Here is a 7,567-nt window from a genome sequence, read left to right on the forward strand (position 1 = left end):
TAGATAATCTTAGAAATATAGGAGCTATTGGATAGGATAGTACACAATGTGATTCTCCTAAATAAAACATCACATTCATTATTCATTTTACTCGTTTTCATTTTAAACCAATTGTACATCAGAATACAATAAACGTTTTCTATTGGCTCAGTGTGACACACAGCTGGTTCCATGGAATCAGAGTTTTGGATAGTCACCATGGAAACATGAATTGGTCATGTGACAAGTGCCAAGTGACAGTACTCTGATCCAGTGGAAATCACAATTGTCAGATTGACAGCACTCTAGCCCAATGGATTGGGGGGTGGCAGTCATATTTCACAGGGGGGCTGGTGCCACCCCAGGCCCCCCTTCTAGCCCCGCCCCTGCGTGGCTCATGGTCATTTTGTCTGACGACGTCCTCGCCACGCAGACGGCGCAGCTCAATCACACGGAGACGTTAATGTTGGCTGGAAGGCCGACGACGGGCTCAGTCGGCTTTTGGACAGCGAAGGCCGAATGTGTGCAGAGATTTATTAATGACAGAACTGTCGAGCAAGCACAAAACAAACTGGAGTTTTTATCGTCCGCAAGTTGAGATCGGAGAGCGCACGCGGTCAGATAACTGCAGAGCAACGTGTGAGCACAAAATCCTGATTTTACTGAAGGGGAACTTCGGTATCTTTCAACATGGACCCTATTATCCCATATTTGCTTCGCCTCGGGGTCCTGCATCAGCATCCGCAGACTTTAGCCAGCTGTGTGTGTGTGTGTGTGTGTGTGTGTGTGTGTGTGTGTGTGTGTGTGTGTGTGTGTGTGTGTGTGTGTGTATTCACACCGCCTGATGAATGTAGTTTTATACGTACGTGTAGTGAGTCTGAGCAGGCAGAGAGTACAATCAGAGAGTTTATCACCTTGATAAAAGTGATAAAAGTAGAAGTGCATAACTCAATCCTCAGCTGACAAAGAAATCAAAATGGTTTAAAGTTGTTTTAGGGCTGGGCAATATATTGATATAAAATCTTTTTTGATATTTATAATATTTTTCTTTTGATTCTTGATATCGTAGGTGTTGTCTTTTCCTGGTTTTAAAGGCTGTGTTCACACATGGCGTCTTTTTTTGAAGCTACCAGCGTCTGTTTTACATTATAACCCTACGGAGTCAAAAAAGTCCTGAGCTGTTTTTTAAACGGCAGCGAGCGACTTCTTTTCTGCAGCTCAGAGCGTCATTTTGAAGTTTAAAAAAACTCACGTCAAGCGCTTTTTTGACAGCCGACCAATGACAAGCGGAGTAGCCAGACCTGTCGTTTCCATAACAACAGAAGAAAAAGGAGTCGGAGCACAGCGAGTTATATGATATGACCGGGTGCTCCCTGTACTGGGAACTCGCTTTGTCTTGTCTAACGTTAGCATCTCTCTCTCTCTCTGTCTCTCTCTCTCTGTGTTCTTTCTCTAGCTCGCTCCACCGCTTTGTTTTATCTAACATTAGCACCTCTCTCTCTCTCTCTCTCTCTCTCTCTCTCTGTGTTCTTTCTCTAGCTCGCTCCACCGCTTTGTTTTATCTAACATTAGCACCTCTCTCTCTCTCTCTCTCTCTCTCTCTCTCTCTCTCTCTCTCTCTCTCTCTGTTCTTTCTCTAGCTCGCTCCACCACTTTGTTCTATCTAACGTTAGCACCGCTCCACTTAGAGCTCTAGGATACTATAGTAGTAGCTGTTGTTATAGCAACAAAAGACACTCTCGGCTGCTTTTTGGAACCAAAACGCTGGCAGCTTCTTCTTTTTTTTTATTACAAATGCGCCCTAGTCAACTTTTTCTTGTCAATAAAGACACCAAGTGTGAACATAGCCAAACATTACAGTAAAGTGACGTCATCTTCTGAACTTACCAGACTTATTAGCTGTTTTATTATTTGTCCTTTACCCACTTACTTTTCTTATTAATTCGACAATTCTGAAGATTATTCATCAAAAATCTCAATGTGTAAATAACATTTTGTTTAAAGCACAGATTTTCAACCCTAAAATATCAACATCGAGGTATTTCTCCATTTCACCCAGCCCTAAGTTGTTTTGGTCTCTAAAATGTCAGAAAAAGGTGAAAAATGTGGATCAGTGTTTCCCAAAAAGCCCAAGATGACGTCCTCAAATGTCTTGTTTTGTCCACAACTCAAAGATCTTCAGTTTACTGTCACAGAGGAGAGAAGAAACTAGAACAATATTCACATTTAACAAGCTGACATCACAATTTTTACCTTTTTTTTCCAATAAAGAAATTACTCAAATCGATTGTCATAATAGCGATTCATTTAAAAGTTGACAACTAATCGATTGATCTCTGCAGCTCTAGTTTTTAATTGCATGTCAGGTCATGAGTCTTTTCCCAAATAGTCTATATCCATGACGTTCCACTTCCATGATGGCCCTGTTGCCCCCGGAAAATCCGCCGAATATCACTCATTCAGGCCGGATGTCCGTCCCCTTCCTCTTTCTCTGTGTTGGTGTTCTAAACTCTGGTGGATTTGTGAGGACTATGGTTAACTGCTCCTCAGATCTCTGCAGAATAAATCCAGACAGCTAGCTAGACTATCTGTCCAATCTGAGCTTTCTGTTACATGACTAAAACAACTTTTGAACGTACACATGTTCCACCAAAACAAGTTCCTTCCTTCATTTTGCAGAGGCACCGCGGCTCTCTCCAGCGCTTAGCCCCGCCCAAGACGATTGTGATTGGTTTTAAAAAATGCCAATAAACCAGAACACGTTCTTCTCCCATCCTAGAATGCTGTGTGCACTAGCCAGACCCTCCTCCGCAGCGCTGTGGAGGAAGGTCTGACAATGCGGGACTATTCCCCAAGATACATACAGGAATTAAAAGAACATTTGCCGCCGAGGTTCCTGGGATTGTTGCGTGAGAGAGAAAGCGATTTTTTTCCACGGTTGTCATAACGGTGTTTTCATTTCTCTTCTGGTACCTGAATAACAAAAACCAAGTGAGCCCACAAAGAATTGTACTCAAAGCTATGCATCCAAATGGAATAACACAGGTGTCTTTTTCTAAACTGATGTGCAGCTCCAGATGTTGTGAGTTTTGACGTGTGACACATCTGTGGACGTTTGTGTAAGTCCCGTGTTTTTAAAAGCAGCGTGTGAATGTCGTGTCGAGTTCACGCGCGTTTTGTTCGACAGAGTGTTGTTGATGTGTATGATATGATGTACATATGGACGTTTTATAGTACCCTAACATGGAGTATTCCTTTTGTATATGACTTTTAATAAAAATGGCTTTTCCCCAATCTGTAATTTGATGTTTTTCTGTTTAAGTGTGTTTGTGATTTAGCGGATCGGGAGATAAAATGTGACGAGAAAAATACCACAACAACAAACAAAAAAATTGCGGAGGTCTGAGGTACACAGTGTGCTCATTTTGGGGAAAGTATTCAGGTACTTTACTTAAGTAAAACTACTAATACCAAACAATAAAAAGTATTATGTTACAGTAAAAGTACTGCATTTTTAAACATCTGTAAGTATAATCATGAAAATATAGTTAAAGCATAAAAAGGGTTTTACTGCTGGAGTTGGTTAAGCTTGAACTATTAACTGATGATTATTTTCATCATTATGGATTCATCTGCTGATTATTTTTCCCATTTAATGATTTGATTGTTGGAAAACTATTTTGTGTAATAGTGAAAGTAGTGAGAAATGGCGTCGCAAGTGAAGCCTCAAAGTGACACCTTCACAACGACAGTCCAAACCTCAGCTTTATTGCTAAATATTATTAACATTATAAACATTAATAAAAGGAAAAACCAGGAAATGTTTAATATGAAAAATTGCTCAAACTGTTTTCTGTCATTCGACTAATTAATGAAGCGGTATCTGTATAAACATCAGCTTCTATAAACTTTATAAAATCTTGATTTGCAAAGTAGGCCTAACTAAAGCTGTCAATAAAAATGTAATACAGTAAAAATAGTGTAAGAGCTGTGTGTGTGTGTGTGTGTGTGTGGTGTGTGTGTGTGTGTGGTGTGTGTGTGTGTGAGTGTGAGTGTGAGAGAGAGACAGGTCGGTTGGGGATTTTAAAATGAACGCGCTGTCGATATCTTCTATAACAGACGCGATGGGGGAATCTACACATCTCAGTTCTCCAGAGGCAGCCATCGTTGTTGTGAATGAATTCAACCCAAGCTCTCTTTGGTGACGTGGTTGATTCCGTTACTGTTGATCATCTGTCCATCATCGTATAAAGCCCGCCCTGACAATCTGATTGGTCCGAACAGCTCTTGTTCGAGCGTAGTTGCTCCACAACGGATCAAGTCCAGACCAGACTTCCTGACCTCAAATCTTGTGGGCGGGGCTAAGTTGGGCTAGCATCCAGGCTGCCATTTAGTAGCTGTTCTGGAGCTTTTGATCACCATCATGATCGTGATCTTCCTCAGCAGATAGTTTGCCCAGTTGCCGTGTTGATGTAACTTTTCAAATTTCCTCTTTCTATGAACATTTTGAGGACTTTGCATCCATGTTGGCTTAAAGACTTCAAGTGATTTATTCATAAAGTACATATCAGCAACAATGCAATTCAATGTGCCCTACATAAAATAACATTAAAAAGCAATTAAAAACATTTATTAAAGAAAATAGAAAATAAAAACAAGCTCCTTAAGTTCCTTCTTGACCTAAACAACAAAACAAAGTAGTAATTATTAAAAGAAATAGTATTAAGTATGTTTTTTATAGTGACTAGAACATGCTGGATACAAAAAGTTTGCATTGAGACACACTTACTGACTTGTAGAAGTTTATAGATCCAAGTTTTATATTTCTTAAGAAGCAACACTGCCACCATGTGGTGAACTGTGGTATTACACAGCACTGGATGGTTTTCTGCATCACTCACTGACGGTTTGTTGTTATTTACAGTATTTTGAAGTGCTTTTCACAAGAGTTTCAACGCACAAAATGAACACAAACACGAATATAAATGAACATGGCTGTTCTCCTAAAAATTTCATACAGTATAACAATCTCCAGAATAAACAATCATTTGAAACAGTTTTCCTCTTACTTACAAAAAAGGATGTCAGCAGAAATGTATAAATTATATGAAAAAAAGACCTCCACAGACATAGATTTTTGGGGGGACGTAGGGGACACAAACATGTGCATATATCCCCCCTAAATAAAAATATGAAAATAACAGAGGATTTTTATTTTGGCGAGCTAACTTGTATAGACAATTAACAATGCCTTTGGTAAAATAGATGGTGAGATGCAACCTCAAAAGCAATGGTTTAAATCTGCTATAAAACAGGAAGAAGCACACTTAAAGTAGGAGATACCTTGACGTTTCCACCGTAAATTGGTTCATAAAATGCATCAGAATGCAGGAAATGCAGTTAAAGTTACTCTTACAATTTCTTCAGACCCCACGCTTGTGTTAAACACAAATGTTAAAAAAAAAACAACTAGTCCTTGTAGACATTTATAGTGGAAACAAAAGGATGAAGTAACGTGCATGACCTTTATCTGAACAACAATGGAGAAAAGGGAAAATATAGGAGACACTGCTAAATTCAGTGGTTCTAGTAAAAATGTTTTAAGCCTTTTGTTGAAACAAGATTGTCGTTTTGGGGCATTGCTAGAAAATGTGAATTTGTAAAAACTGTAGAAACTGTAAAAAAAAACAAAAACAAATATGTTCTGGCAGCTGGGGCGCCAAAATAATACTGAAAAATAACAGAATGTATATTCTTGTAAAAAATACAGTACTTTTCCTTTGGCTTTTTAATGTTTATGGAAGAATATGTACACTGGTAAATATAATGCCCTGTCTGATGGTCAGATCAGTATAATAGTCCCGCCCACTGCTCTCAAACCCAGACTGTGACCTCTGACCCCGAAACCCCCAACCTCCGGCTTCAGTTTGTCTCTCAGACAGTGCATCTGACTTTACTGTGCTCATTAGGTTCAGCATTTAAACTCCAGCAAATGAGCAGGATGTTGAGTGAAATATAAACATTTTAAAAAGTACACATACACACATAATTCAAAACCGTGTGTCCAGGCTTAAGTGCAATGTAGCCTTAAAATCTGGATTTTACTGAGTCCGAGTTTGCTGGGAAAATTACCTCTGACACCCTGCACCCCCCCTCAGAAAACAAACAGACTGGACATTGAGTTGACATGAAGCATATGCATTGTTACAAACAATGAATGGGGGTTAACATGCTCCTGTGTGTGTGTGTGTGTGTGTGTGTGTGTGTGTGTGTGTGTGTGTGTGTGTGTGTGTGTGAGAGAGAGTGTGAGTTCTCATTTTTCTGTATTTGTGGGGACCAGTATGAGTTTTAAACTTTTGACGTTTTCAAGGTCCTCACTGCTCTTTAAAAACTGTTTAAGGGTTTACAGTAGACCCTGTAAGGTTAATGTTAAAATTAGGTTTAAGTCAGAGTTAGAAAGTGTGTGTGTGTGTGTGTGTGTGTGTGTGTGTGTGTGTGTGTGTGTGTGTGGGGGTTGAGGCCACACTGCCACACTTTCCCAGGCCGACACAATACACTTACTCTAAGGGGGGGAGGTGCATGTATATGGAGGGGGGCCTCTGGTCCGCCCGGATACCCTATATATGATACACACACACACACACACACACACACACACACACACTTGTCCACAGGAATACCATGCCACCAAACACACGGGTGAAAGCCACGGTCACTATTCAACCTTTTGTCGTGTGTGTGTTCTCTGACTATCTAAGGCTACATCTACACACTACGTTTTGGTTAAAAAACGAATATCTTTAGCTACGTTTACGTCTTACGTCCACACTACTGCTGTGTTTCTGAGCCCCTAAAACGGAGACATTTGAAAACACTGCTGCCCCCGATTTGGTTTGAAAACTCCGGGGTTGTTTTGTAGTCTGGACGGGCACAAACAGAGACATTTGGAAACGACGACGCACGTCAGTCAGTCTTATCGTTTAGGTAGCTTACAGACCTTTCAGTAACAGTTCCACCTCGTCCTCGCTCCAAGATAATAAATCGTTGTTCAATCATTGTTGTTCGTTCTCCAAAGTATTTTCTGTATTTTTAACTCATAAATCCATGATTTTCAACCGCAGAGTCACATCAGACAATCTGCTTCCTGTTTACACCGGCACGCACATGCCCAGTGTGTGTGAACGGTCATGTGATATGTGTTGTCAGACGTGTTAATATGGACGGAGATTAGTTCTGCTACGAAGCTAAAACTTGTGTTGACGAAGATCATTTTTTGTCCTAATCCTCCTGTTGTCCTCAGGTCAAATTTGACCCATTTTCAACAAGTTTCTATATTAGAAATTTGGTTTTCTTTCAACCAAATTGTCCAAAAAAAATAATGTGGATGGTTCCATACAACACTCTGCACAAGTAAAATAAATGATCAGTTCTCTACTTTAATTGAATTTGGGTGTTTTATTCAATTCTATAGCATTTGAAGATAAAAATTGATAAAAGAACGTTAAAAAAAGTGACAAAAACATTGAAAAAGTGACAAAAGTGTCGCAAAGATGACCAAAACGAAAAAAAAGTTTTTTAATTTTAAGAA

The sequence above is a fragment of the Sander vitreus genome, chromosome 6, assembly GCF_031162955.1.
Source record: "Sander vitreus isolate 19-12246 chromosome 6, sanVit1, whole genome shotgun sequence".
Taxonomy (NCBI): domain Eukaryota; kingdom Metazoa; phylum Chordata; class Actinopteri; order Perciformes; family Percidae; genus Sander; species Sander vitreus.